Source organism: Falco naumanni, chromosome 1 (genome assembly GCF_017639655.2).
Source record: "Falco naumanni isolate bFalNau1 chromosome 1, bFalNau1.pat, whole genome shotgun sequence".
NCBI classification, from domain to species: domain Eukaryota; kingdom Metazoa; phylum Chordata; class Aves; order Falconiformes; family Falconidae; genus Falco; species Falco naumanni.
In genome coordinates this window covers 10,513,206-10,528,694 of record NC_054054.1, presented here as the reverse complement: position 1 = coordinate 10,528,694, position 15,489 = coordinate 10,513,206, and positions in this window count along the sequence as shown.

Below are 15,489 nucleotides of genomic sequence, written 5' to 3'. Positions count from 1 at the left end.
TTGTGAAGCTGCTGCTGATGGTGAGACATTGGAGGATAAGCAGATGTCTTCCAGCTTCACCAAGCAGTTCTGCAAAGGTGTTTACCACTTCTGAGAGATTATACAGTGGCATTTGTTTCTCTGAACATGAATGCAATATTTGTCTAGGCTTTGAATGTAAATTGAAAGGAAATAGGCAAACTGGCCCTTTTTCATTCAGTCTTGAAACTGCATGAAGAAGACTGCCACTTGTAGTTCTGAATATTGTTCATATTTATAAACAAAAATTATTACATGTTTATTTGAAAATTGTTTCTTCTCAAAACTGCCAGCAATATTTTGGACTTTTAAGAGTATTTTTAGCAGCACCATAATTGATAAATAGCACATAATAATAAACACAAATGACATTTTTAACATACTAGATGACTGAGAATATTTGATAGACTGACAGTTAACACAGTTTAATGTGTTGGCTTCTATGAATTCATACTGAGGATATGACTGTATGGTTAAGATTGGACCATTGCTTATGTACATCACTTTCATGTATATTTGGTCATGTGTAAGACAAATCTTGAACTTACTTAAATAATTGAGTATAAGTAGGTTACACCAAAACTTCAATGGACCATTCAGTGTGGGAAGTCTCAGGTGATTGCAGCTATGCAGCTTCAGGATGGCAAATCATCTCTTCCACCTGAAAGGTGGCCAAAGTTATCATGCTATCATAGAACAGACTGGCCAATATTTCGTATTTCAACTGATGAAAAAGCACCTAAAGCTCAGGCTTTGCAGTACTTGGTGTTAAATTCCAGAAGTTCCCCCTGTGATTCCAGTTTTTTTTTTCCATGAGTTGCCTCTCAAACCCATGCTGTATGTGTTTGTAGATAGCTGACAGTTTTAGAAAGTCTTCTTTGAGAATAGTGGTATTTGAAATTTATTAGTTTTGCAGTAGTCATCATAATTTCAATGAGAATATTTTTCCTAGAATCTTGAACTGTATTGTACCCACGAAGAAAAGAAAATATTTTACAGCCACCACTTTGTTTTTTCTTCCATGGTACCTGATTCTTTCAAGCTCCTTTCATACTACCAAAGCAGAAAGTAGGAAGAGTGCAAGGAGTTATTTTTTCAGAGGTGTCAGTAGTAGTATGTCTGTTCCTCAAATCAAAGCATTTTTTAAAGATGAGACAAACTAGAATTTATTTTTGGGGTTGAGTTTGTTTGTTTGTTTGTTTTTTGTTATTTGTAGTTACTCTTTCTTCATCATCTGGTAGGTTATGTTGAAAGTATATGGATATGTTTAACTACCTTGTTTTCAAAGCCATGCTGTTTCCCAAGAGCATACTGCTTTTGAAAACAGACAGCAGTTTTATGATATGATATGGAGAAGAAAGATTAGTATCTTTATGATTTTACTCTTTTGTATCAAAGCATTGACGTGGATTCATACTTTTTCAGTTGAAGTTAGAATTTGCTGCTAGAGTATAACCAGCCACTGAGTAACTTAACCATGTTGCTCACTGATACATAATCTCAGCAGTTTTCAATCATGCAGGTCTAATGGTGCTATCACTCATTTGCCAAGACTGAACTAACCTAGCTTAGCACACAGTTTACTTTATATGCAGAAGATTTAGACTTTAACAAAGACTGTTTTTTTCTGGTTGTTGCTTTACTAACATCTAGCCAGGTTAACAGAACTAACAGTGCACTGGTAATATGTAAACAACAAAGCTAGAAGCAGAAGGAAGAGATGGACCAACAGTTCCAACAATGCTAACAAAATTCCCATTAATTCTGAGGACTGAGCTTGGCTGCATTCACAATCTTTACAAACTTTCAGAATGTATGATAGAATTCTATATGCGAAGAGATTTTGAGATAATATGGAAGAAAAATGACTACACAAGTACAAAAAGATACTAATCAACTTTGAATAAAACTGTAGTCTGGTAGTGACAGGTTATCATCTATTAAAATATTAATATGCAACACCAAGAACTTCAAAATAACTTACTGAAAATAATCTCACAAACTTAATTCCTCTTTTATCTCTAAGATGCATGAGGTACTAATGTTCATTTCCTTCCTGAAATCCAAGGAATTTACAGATCATCTTGTTAGAGTTATGTTCTATATATCAAATATTTGGCAATGATTTATAGTGTATATAATTCATAGACTCTTCTTCTGCGTGAAGCAAAATAGAAGAAAGGAAATTATGTTAAGAAAAAATGGGAATAACCCCTTTTCTCATAAAAACATGATTATTTCTGTCTAAATATTAAAATAAAAACAACACCAAAAAGATACTCAAGATACTGTCTGACCTGTGGAGAGGCACAGGAGTAGGATAAAGCAAAATATCAACAAACTTTAATTGAGAAAAAAAAAAAAAAAGTATTAAAGCTATGCTTTGCATTGAGACTAAATATGAAACTGATTCCCTACTTTTTAAGGATTGAGAAAGTTCCATTAACTTTTTTATTTCATGGCTTTCTACTTTTTGTTTATTAACTGGATTGAAAGGCTGACGTCAAACTAGAGCAAGAAGTATTCTCATGACATTTTTGACCTATAATATTTCATAAAACATTTGGAGAGTCACAAGGAAGAGCCTATGCTAGTTTAATCCTTAGAAATTGTTGTAATGCTATCTGTGCTCCAAGATTCATCAAAGGTCTTCTAAAATCTTCTACCTTTCTTTCCAAACTTTAATGCAATAGCAATAACAATTACACTGCTAAAAAGTAAGTGTAACAGGGCAATGTATTACTTTTTAGTGGTTCTCAGCAACACCGTCTGACATAAAGTGTCAGAATCTGCCCCAAAATTAACAACTTAACATCTACTAAAGCAAATTGATATACAATGAACCTTTAATTGCTATGTGTCCATCCATCCTCATAGCCTGCCAAGCTCTAGATTTACAATTGCCTTGTTTCCCATTTATTTTCATCTGCAAATCAAACCAATTTTACTCTTTTAAAAGCAGATAACACACATGTGGAATAGACAGTTTTCTTGAAATTTTCTGCCTAAGAATTAATATGGCTAGGAAGTTGCTGGGTTTTTATGATTCCAGATAGTAGAATCAATTCTGATGCCACTTTAAGACTGCAGTTTACAGAAGGTTTAACGTTGTCCTACACTGTGTCAGATCTGGGCCTTCAGCTGATTTAAATAGCAAAGGTAAGACAGCCACATTTATTGTTTCTCCATATCAAATGGATCAATGACAAACAGAAGGAAACAAAAAACCAGCAGGAATTAAAAATGGAGTGACTGTAATGAATGTATCATAAATAAAAACTTTACATACATATATAGATCATTTAATTTTATTTGCATACTTTGTTTACAAATATTAAATACCCATCACTTGGGTCTTCTGGTTGTCTGGTATCTATCTGTCAATCATGTTTGTTTACATTTAATTTTCATCTTTTCATTGCTTGTAAAAAAATAGATTTTCTGTGAGGTCTGTTGCAGTTCATGTGATTCAAAGGTGAACATATTTTAAAATAACAAAGAGTGAGTAAGTCTGTTTTAGGCAATTGCTTTGTACAACTATTGGTAGAATGTTAGAAATTTCAGCAGGCTAAGGTGGATGTATTCTCTGTTGCTTACAACCTGTTCATTTTTTCTCCATTATGTATTCTGAATCAATTCTGAACAATCTATGCTTTTCTTGCAACATCCATTCATAACTTTTTTTTCCTAAGTGCTGAGGAACTGCAGTCTACTTTAGGCAGCTCTTTGAATAGTGAACAGTCACTTTCTTAGGTGATATCTTTTTGTTAGGAAAGTTTTAGGTCAGAGCCGAACATGAACCATTCAGCTATATCCTTTTCTGACCCTCCAAATGTCAAACTTAGGACACGTTCTAATGCTTTGTCATTCTGTCTTACACTACACATACAGAACAAAATTAGTTGGGTTTTTTATAACTTCTCTGAACTGCTATCGAACATAAATCTAACTTCTGGCCATTCCTGCTCCATGTATCTGTAGCTAAAGCAACCGCTGAAGTAGTGTTTGCAGTTTTCAAATCTGTCAGCTCAGAGGACCTCGTGCCATTCCTTTCTGTGCTGAACAAGGAGTTCTTAAAGCTAAACAATAGATAACAATAGATGGTTTTGAGCAGCATTATCAACCTGCTTTAACTAATATATTCCATGATAAATTTACAATTACATACACCAATGTTACTAAACGGAAGACCTCAGAAAACACTCTGAGATGCCTCCTGCTTTTAGGAGGAGGAGATAATAATCTTTGCACTTTACCTGCTAGATTATTGTGCAGGTTTCCTTTGCCCCACATGACTCAAGTCTAAAAATGTTTTGTTGGTGGTTATCGAATCAATAAAAAATGCATAGATGCACGTTTTCTTTAAAGTGTTTGCACTTTGGGATGCCACCAAAACATTTTTCACAAAAATGTGTCTTAATATAAAGAAAAATAAGACAAGCAAAACCAAACCTACAAATATTCAACATACACAGTGACAACAGATTGCCATACCTTTAAGGGGCTAGATGCTAAGATAGGTAATAGAGTTCCTTTCAAAATGAGCGTGGATATATGTACTGTCATGGCAGTGGTGATAGCAAATTGAAGACAAATATCCTCTAAAGCACAGTAAATGGAAACAGTCATAGCCTTCAGAGGTTCATTTTTCTTATATGTTTCTGTGAAGATGGGGCATCAAATATTAATATAGATACAGTATTTGTCCTTTAATATTGCACAAAAAATAACAACACAGTGGTTGCCATTACTTAGATCATTAGACCTTCTACTTAATTTCTCTGAAAGATTCTAAATGGTATTTTTTATCTAATTTGAGAATTCTGCGTATGTCAGTTTCAGTTTGCATAAGTCTGACATACTTTAGCCTGGAGGTGTCTCTGTCATTTTATTGATGGTTGGACTCTTGCAATAGTTAACAATTTGCTATCAGTTTTGAAGTTTCCTCAAGCACCTAAACGAATACTTTCTTTTCTGATGATTTCTGATAAGTGGTTTTCAGTTCTTATCCTCTTGATTACAATGTTAGTGAGCATGCTTGAAAAATAGTTGTAAGTCTGTTTTTGACACAGGAGTGTCTAAATTTTCTGACACCATGTATTTTTTCCCTCCATGGAAACCTTTGAAAAATCTCTCATGCGTGTTCATTCAATGCCATTTGTCTTTCTATGTGTTTCCTTGTTGCTAACATCGTATTTTTTCTTGCTAATGAGGCAATGGTTGCGGTCCAAGCCTAAGAATTTCTGTCATGTTACCATTCATTTCCTAGTAAGTCCTGTTATCCAAGCCCTCGCTGGGGCAGGTAAGGTAGAAACTTACTCGGTGACATCATATACATTACCTGCTTTGTTTCATTTCCTGATACCTGGAATCGTTAAAAGAATCTGGATTACTTTATCCAAACATATCTGTCATTATAGTAGCTAAAGGAAATGATAACACCAACCCCTGCTAACTTTTTTATTACTTGCCTAATATTACATTGACTGTGAAAGGTATCACTATATGGTCTTGCATAATTGGGATTTTGTGATAGTTACTCCATTGTAGGGTGTATACTTTGACACAACTTCAAGTATTTTTCTGTATGTCTCCATCTTCTACAGCTATTTAGGTTTGTTATCATTGATGTATTTTGTTCAAATACACTAATTTCCATTGTATCAGCCAGGGCATTTTGTTTCAATTGATGTGGTCATTCCAGAGTACAAATATGTCAGTCATGACTTGACTGCAGTTGTGTCTCCATTCTAAGGACATCACAGTAGCTGTGAAGCTAAAAGCTAGCTGAAGCTCAGTTTTAGATGTTCCTTGAATTAAATGTATTTGCCAGATTATTACCCAAGTGAATAATATTGTGGTTCAGATAAATCAATGTATTTATGCTTTGAAATTATAAAATAGTTCCTGAAACCAGGATTCTAGGCTTTTTCTGGAAAAAAATACTTTGCTTGTACTCATAGCTAGTTTTATCCATGCCATTGTCGAGGTGTATGCAGATTGTGCATAGCAGACTTCACGGAGCACTTTGTATCTGTTCAGAAATGCAAACTGATAGAGAACGTGTTATGGCATCTCTGTGGGAGTACGGCATGGTACCTCTGTGCCTTACACTGGCTCCTGCCTGGCTCCAGTGGTATTTGAAGAGTCTTTCTTGTTTCAAAAATTCATGTTGTAGTTAAAATCTAAATCAGAGCTCAGTGGAAATGGTGAATGTGGAGTTCTTTTGGTTTAAGAAGGGAAGAAGCCATTTCCAAAACTTGTGCCATGAAAGCATCTTTTCCCTAATCCTAGATACCTTGACTTTGGATGTATGGTATGAACTCTGTTTGCAAGAAGGATGGTTTTTGGGTTTGGTGGTGGTTTTGTTTTTTTTTTTTCCAAGACAATTCCATTATTGTATTGAGGTTTCAGGACAGGAAAAAGAAAAGGATTGTCATTGCAGTTCTACACTGTACACTACAATGAAGTAGCGTATAGTTGTAGTTTAATCATGGAAATCTTTTTATTGGTTTGTTTGTTTGAGGGTTTCTTGAGTTATTTGAGTGGAATAACCCTCTGCATCTACACAGGCTGGGACCAGACTGGCTGAGTAGCAGATTGCTGAAAAAGATCTGGGGGTTGGGTACTACATTAGAGATGAGTTAATTGTAAGTTCTCCCTGCAATTAGGCAAGCTGAGCTACCTACAGTTAGAAGATTCGTGACCAGATATCAGATATTATTTCCTCTTTCTATTCAGCTTGCTGATTAGTTGCACCTGAAATACTGGCACCCAGTTCAGGAAGCACATCAAGAATTTGGGTAAGGTCCAGTAGAAAGGTACACCTCCTACCAAGGAAGAGGCAGCAAGAATATTCTATTCCATTCTGTTCTGTCCTGTTCACTCTGAGGATAGTGCAGCACAGACAGGGGTTACCCAGAGGAGCTGTGGTATCTCCATCCCTGAAGATTTTAATGACTTGGATGGAAAAAAACCAAGCCTGACCTTAGCTGCTGTTGATCAGAGCGCAAGTTTTCATTTGCAATCAACAGTTCTATATTCAACAAATTATATACATCTAGTATTGTAATTTCTGTCAGGGCACTTAATAACTTTGTGTCTTTTAGAAATAAACCCAAGTCAGTTATTGATTTTTATAATATGAAACCTTTTTCATTTTTATATTCATGAGTCCAAAAATAAATACAATTTCTCTGTGAACTTTTAGTACTGTAGAATGTAATGCCATAAAAATCCAAAGCCTTCTATGCTTGCAAGAAACTGGTCTTCTAAGATTCTGACAGCTACATTTTTTCCATTTATACAGAGTAAAATCTTGTGCCAAAAACATTATGTTCTCTGGAGAAAGACAAGCATATACTTAGCTTTGTACTTATTATACAATAAAGAAAGGTAAGTAGAAAATAGTTCCTTTTTTTATTATTACTTTCAGGTTTTATAATTTGTGTAACTGCTGTTTATGAAGACTATTATTTTTTAAAACCTTCTCTGTCATGTTTAGGAAAAATACTATTCAAAGTGATGTGATTACCTCTTCACTTACCCCAGCCCCTACCAGAAAAAGCTTCTGAATATCTGTGTTTCTCCCCTTTTTTTTCCAGGTATTGGTATCAAAACTAATGTTCCATCATATGACTTTTTCATGTGCAAAGTGCTGATACTGTTTTGACTGTAGGGACATGGAAGGGTGGATGACTCAACATTTACTAAAGATGCACCTTCATGCTCAGTCAAATTTTACAAATGTGTTTGAAAATTATTCAAATTACTTTCCACCTTTCTGATCCATTTTTCACCCTAAATGACCAATTATAACCTATTATTATTATAGAGCAGTAAATGCATCCCTTATAATTCATCTCTCTGGTTTGCAGAAGCTGGGAGGCCGTAAATCTGACATTTGCTCACAGTTGCTGTGTCAGCTCTGTTACACTGATGTCATAAATAGATTTAATTAGACGAAGTCAAAGGTAGTGCAAAAAGGGAAAGTTCCTCATGATTTATAGTTTGCAGGAAAATAATATCATCCACATACAAAATAAGAAAAAGTATCAAGATAAAAGTGTCCCATGCGGGATAGCAATTTTGTGATATCGTCTCGTACTGTAATTTTGTACAAGCACAAAGGAAAGGAGAGAACAGTAATTCTTTTCCCTTATGCAGTTGTTGAAGACTTCACCACTATTTGTCTCAGGTCCTATTAGGAGACTAAATACATATTGCTAACAGAAAGAGGAAAGTGGAAAAAAACATGTAAGATGAATTCTAGAACAGCTTATGAAATTCAGATTCACCTGTCATGCATGCATTCCTACACAACCTTATGCCCAGTTAACTAAAGCTCAGGCAACCTGCATTTAAGTTCCTGAGAACAGAATTAGGAGACAAAACTGTCTTTAAAGTGCACCAAAAGTAGTGTTTGTATAGTCTGGATAGGTTTAACATGGACAGGATAATTCAATCCAGCAGTATGGTGCTTCTCAAGGACTCTGATTATCAGCTGCAGCTGTGGACAAGGACAGAAGTATACTCAGCTACTACCTCTTTGCAACTTGTTGGTTTAGATGCGAACTCTTATTGACTTCTACTTTTCCCTACTCCCATGGGCAAAATTAGGGATGCTTTCACAGTGAGGTCAACAGCATTTCTTTAGAGACCGCCAACATCACATTCCTTTCTAATTTCCTGCTTTACCCCTTCAGCAGGGAGGGTTCCCCCTCAAAAATAACTTTTTTTCCTGTAAGTCGTCCTTTTAAAGTTGCTCAATTTTAATCCAGTCATAATAATTGGATTTTCACTTTTTATAAGATTACATATTGATAATTTCTCATGTACCACATCTAGCATTTCTTACCAATAACTCTACTGCAGAAACTTCTCTACAATAATCTTTATACCTTATACTGAGCTACATAACTAGTTCTCCTGTATAAAACTGATAGTTTTGCATGTATCTAATATATATGACTATACTGCAATGATTTTGTTTCCCGTTTTACATTGATGTTGTTCTGCTGCACTCAGAAATTATTTTTAACTTTATATTGCAGTCAGTTTAGGTGTAACACTGGGGCATGTCGTTCTGATTAGGACCTGTGGTAGCATATGTGTGCATCTTTTCCGTTTCTGCTACTTGGGTTAAAGTCTGCTATGTCAGGTTTTCATGATCCATTGACCTCTGAAATTGCTAATGTCTAATACAAGAACAAAGAGAAATTTCTTCTCAGGAGTATATTTACATGATGCCCCAATGACAAAGGGTAGACAGCAAAAGACTGCCTACACTTCAAGTAGTCATGAACTGTTTTAGTTTTGTCCTTCTTTTTTCTATTATTTTCAACATGACAACAAAAGTTGTCATGGATCCTTTAGGGAATATGTCCAAAACTGTAAAGAAAATTCTGTGCTTGGCACACTTTTACTCTTCACAAGCTTTATTCCTATGCATTTTTTTATTTCTCCTTGTTCTTTGCACTACTAAGAAGTACTTAACTTCCATACCATCTATTTTTATTCAGTATTCAATCCTACATAGTTAAATCAGTAGCATTGTCATCTCACACAGTCTTCAGTCATTTTTTAAAATCTACTGATGCCCTATAGATTTCTTTTTAATTCCACCTTGTTAGAAAACGCATACATAAATACTAACTTAATTTATTGGCAAAAAGACTATTTTCATATACACTAGCCAAACAGAAGTCTGATTATTGTTGTAATTATAGAACTAATGTTTCTGTAATAACTTGCTTCTGTTTTGTTTATTACAAAACTCAAATTAACAATATTCACTTCCTCAGTTATCATTCAGTCATCCTATTTAAGAAACTGCAGTGCACTAAATTTCAAATCCTACCCTGAATGCATATTATTGCAATTTGTAAAGGAAAATTTCATATATGCTACCAAGTATGGAAGCTTAGGTCCCTTTTGCTAAAAAATAAACAGTTGTTGTAAGTGTTATAGACAAGGATCCAGTTTATGAGACTTATTATTTATGAGTTCTACAGAAAAAGACATTCTGTAGTCCTTTGCAGTTTATATTATTCACAGTAGTTACTTATATAGAAGTTAAAGAAATTTCTCTGCCCTTTGATTTAGTTTGTGGAAGTCCAAGCTAAGACCTCATCTGTTCAGTTGATGAATAGATAACTGCAAAACAAACTCTGGGACAAAATTATCATACATGATTGTTGGCTCCTCTCTTTACTTTTCTTGAGTTCCTCTCATTACACAGCAACATTAAGAAAAGTAAGAGATACACTTTTGTTGGAGTATTGCAGTGTTTGCTTTTGTTCTGCATTGGAACATAAGTGGCAAACTTTATAGGAAGGAGAAGAAAAAAAAAAAAAAAGAAAAAGAAATAGAAAAGGTCCAATCTCTCACAATTCAGTAGACTAATGGCACACTCTTTTGAAGGAGGCTGAGAAGTAATGTATAAATACAGTGTTAGAAAGACAAAGATGCACTAAAGTTCTAAGAAACTCTTTAATCTGCCATAGACAAACACAACAAACACTGTAGCTGGAAGATGATACAAACAACAAAGGAAGCAAGAAATGCAGGAGCAGTCTGCCGTCTTACAGGAATCTTTTTCTATGCTCTCTTATAGCACTTACAGGAGGTAAAATGACCTAATGGATCAGAGGTGGAGTTTGGGGATTAAATGGAGTAACTGGCTGCAAATAGAGAAGAAGGTTTGTATGGGACCTAAGAGTTCTTACACACACCAAGATGGAAAATTAAATGGACAATTTTGAAAGTTAAAGTGATTAAAAATTTGAGCGAAAATGTCACCTCACTTCCTTCCATTTTAAATTCAAAAGCATATGTCGTTCTGAGAGAAGTGTTTGACTGAAATCTCAAAATCTCAGTACTCACACAAGAATTTAAAGGATGTGAGATTTGTTACTCTTTCAGGCCTTAAAATAGATGTACAGTGTAGGCCAGTTGGAGGAAGTCCGAAGGAGAACAAAAAGATCAGATCTCCAGGTATGACCTACAGAAATGAATTAGTTACTTAATGTAAAGAAAACTGGGCGGGTGGGGGGTGGGGGGGTAGGAGAGGAGTAAGAATACTCTTTAGAGGTAAATTATACCAGTTTCCAAAATAACAAAGACACATGACTTTGAAAATTGTTCAGAACAGGGGAATAGTACAATCTCTGTATCCACCATGAATCATGCAAGAACTTTCAGGTAGAAATAGTCAACTTAGACATTAAAAAAAAAAAATCATTAAAAAAACCTAAAACCCAAACAACTCTCCAAAACTGTGGGCAGTAAATTTGAGATTACTGTGGAGCCTTCAGTTTTAGGCAGCCATTATTATGCATGGCACAGACTTAGGTGATTCTACCTTTGGACAGAAGATGCATGATGTCCTTTTTAGTCCTCATTCCACAAATGTGGGGAAAAGCACTGGCTATTCACACTTACCAATAAAAGAGTTGTGTGCTTATGAGGAAAGAAACGCGTAATCATTTAGTAATAACCTTTTTCTGGAAATTCTTTGGTTTTTCTGCTGGTCACAGCCTCATAATGCCATTAGCACCACTACCTTCCAAAGAGAAAATGGTTGAGAAGGTAAAGGGCGAAACCATGATATTAAGGGAAAAGCCATTCAGCTAGTTATCTTTTTCGTTGGGGTTCTTTCTTTCTTCATCCTTTACAATGACAATAAAACAATTTTTTATTCAGTTATACCGAGCTTTCCAAGTTTAATGATCCTATTAACTCTCAGATGAAATCCACAATATATCCCTCATTATTAGTTTGCCAAAGTAAATGGAAATAGTACTTTAAAATTTAATGTGGAGTATGCTTAATGATCTACACCATTTTTATTACTGGTTAATCCTCAAATAGTAGCATGTATAATATAAAATATCCAGAAAGGAAGGTACCACCACCACCACCACCACTACAAAAAATTCAATAAATCAGAATCCTTGATTTAATAACTAACAGCTTTGTTTAATTACAGTTGGGTTGAGTTCACTGGGCTGAGAATGCCATGATGTGCCTTGGTGCAGCATTAGTAGCTCAGAATAAAAGGCCTCCTTTTCTTTCTGTAGCATTTAAGAGAAACCATGATAAAATACGTGGCCATTGTCTGTTGTAGTTGGCTTGTCCTGGATAAGAACCTTCATTTATGCGTGGACATTTGGAGGAAGAAGCACAGAGGCATGGATGTATGTTTTCTTCACAAAGATTCCTGAATGGGTCTAGGTTGTTTGATGGATTTAGTAGTATTTGTCATCTTTTACATACTATAGAACATTTTATAATTTATTCTTTACATAGTGTTTCCAATGAATTGTAGAAATTCCTAACATGTATGAAAAATAATGATTTGTCGCTTTGCACGTTTAGCAGGTGAAGCTGTGGGTAGAACACAAGATGCACATGTTCAGTGCTTGAAGTAGTAAACCAGATCAGGCTCTGTGGAAAATGAGTATGTCAGCAATAGGTTTTATTGACCACTGATAGACCTCATATGCTCATCTCAGGTGTTCCAGGTAGGAAAATATGCCATCCACATGTGCATCAGTCATGTATTTTCTCGTGACTGGGAAATGAGAAGAAATTCATATTTCTGTGCCACAAAGAAGTACTATAGAATCATTCCACTAATACTGGACACCACAGTGATTAAATCTTTTTTTACTTATTGTTTGAGGGCTTCTTTTCACCTTTTTCAGGGAGAAAAAGCTACTTACATGAATGGCATGCATTATTGATTACTTACTGAATTATAAACTTTCAAAATGCAACTTTAAAGATTATTAAGATAGAACATTAATAGGTTATACATATGGAGATTTGCTGGTAACTTGGGACAGCCAAGGATTCCTAAGGTTGATTATTGATGAAATTCACAAGCAAAGTTTTTATTGGACTGTCAATGTAAGGTGGTAAGATATATGTAATTAAAGCTTACTTTCATTATATTTTGTATACTTTAAATAGAATTAGGCAAATTAAAGTAACTGAAAGCATGAACTTCACATTTCTTAGCTCTACTCTAAACATCTTCAAGTATAGTTGCATAAAATAAGTTGTGGATTCTTTCCTAGGGAGGAAGGATTGTATTTAATGCAGAATATTTTAATGAAACCTTAGTATTAGTAACTTAAAAGGGATTGCTAAAGAAGGGGGAAGATAAGTTACGTTCTTTGGGTTTGGCTGTTAAAGGCCAATTCGAAAGATGTGTCAAGAAATTGATGTATTGTCTTATATGCTGAAATTCTGCAATCATTTAAGTCAAAGCAAATGCTTTTGGCGCATTTGCTTTTGGTAGGGGGTAGCTGTTTTGAATTCCAGCCAAATGTATTGGATTATAATTATGCTCTTTCTTGGTATAGAAAATGTGTTTTGACTATCATGCATTTACTATGATATCCACTTAAGAAAAGGAACTGTGTCGTATTTCTCTGTGAAGAAACTTCATGGGAAATATGATGCCTCTCCTACAAATAAGAAAAAGATACTCTGATAGCCGTGTGTATGGCACATTTACATAACAGTGAATTACATATATTGTAAACTTGTATTTTCAGACATAACCCTCTTTTCTATGTCATGGCAACGTGACCTAAAATATGTGGTATTGTTACTGTCTTCTGGATGGTAGCAGTATCTAGTGCATATAAGTCTGTCAGCCATAAAGAGCAATGTTAAATTCTGAGTGGATAATGTAAAGGAGGAGGAATAAGTGAGACAGAATAATATAAAACTAGGGAATTGGCTGGATTATTCAAATATATTTTTTTTTTTGACACTAGACTATGAGACATTTCTAAATGTTTAGAATTTTTTACACTAGAAACTTTATAATTTGGGTTTGAACTATAGCTCTATTATATTTAAAGCTATATTCAGCCTTGAGATATACATCTTTGTAACTTACATATGGCTTGATATAGGCTTAATTATTTTTTAAAAAGTCCTAAGAACTTAAAGTTCTGTCCTCTAAAACTTTGAATCACAATTTTTTAAATATATATTTTTTGTGTGTGTGTTTGTTTTCTCATTGATTTTTCAGGAAGTGCTTTCCTAGGGTCCTTATTCATTTTTATTCTATGGTTAGTTTAATTACTAGCTGCTTTCTAGATCTCTTTAAAATATGCTTCAGACTGTCAGCCTCTTTCCTATTTACAGTAGTATCTTCACTGTAATCTATTTTTAATTTGAACGATTGAGACTCTGACCAAAATAAACTGGAGTTCTTTGGCATTGCATACTTTACAAATGTATTTTTCTTGAATATTAAGTAAGAATATTTAATGCCACCATTGGTGATGGTAAGTGAAGGATGTATGTATAACAGCCGACAGGCTTTCCACAGGATTATCACAGAAATAACCTGTTATAAATTGTAGTTTCCAATTCATGATATCTACAAAATACACAAGTAACTGTTTTGGCAGTCCTCACTGGCAAAATGATGAAGCATCATCCTAGCATTAATATCCATGCTTTGATAGAGTATTATTGTCCTTCTACCATTTCTACATCTCCATTTGGGGAAAAATATGGTCATTGGTCCAGCGGTTTCAACACAGAAACATTCCTGGTTTGAAGCATGATCATCTCATAAAGTCAATTTAAGCTTATTAGCCATGGAAAATATGGCTTAACCCTTCCAAGGTAAATAGCCATTTTGCCTTTCTAAACTATTTTACTTTTACGCATATTCCATGCTACTTACAAAACTACTGCATCTTGGCAGAGTGCTCTTGTCTATCAGTATGCAGCAAGACAGAAAAGAATGATGAATATAGCTCAGAAATATTTGATTAAATTATCTTCAGTGGAAAATACTGTCTTGTTAAGTTCCCACAGGAATTATTTTTTTTTTAATTAGCTTTGATTAAACTCTTTGAAGAGGGTTTTTCAAGTTATGGATAGAATTGCTTGTTGAAACCAAAAAAAGAAATTTAATTCAGAAGAAATCAAAACCTTGTGGGTTAAATACCTGTCTAAGTCTTCAGAAATCCAATTCCATGGGTCTGGAGTAAACTGGCAAAAAAGATATCTAACAGGCTGAAAAGGCACATTAGTATCTCAGCTATTGTTTATCCTGGTGTCTTAAGGCTTTGGCACAGAAAAGAAATGTAGTCAGCCTTTTTCTGTCTATGAAGAGGCAAAATAAAGAATATAATATTGTTTGCAGATGAAACAAAGAAGTATCAACACTTTTAAAAAGTGTTTAGAAATATTTTAGCTATGATAAATTATAGTTCTTATCATGAACACCTGTTCACTACCAAAGGCTTTGTTTGTGACTGGTAAATTGTGTTCTACATGTAGTAGAAAGAAAAATCTTTTTGCATATTAAAGAGAAGACAGAAACACTATGTTTTTAAGCTGGTTTTATATATTATTTCAACACAGTATTTTATCTGTGTTAATAGCTACATTTTTCATAAATAAAATTAATATGATGATAATATGATACAGTAA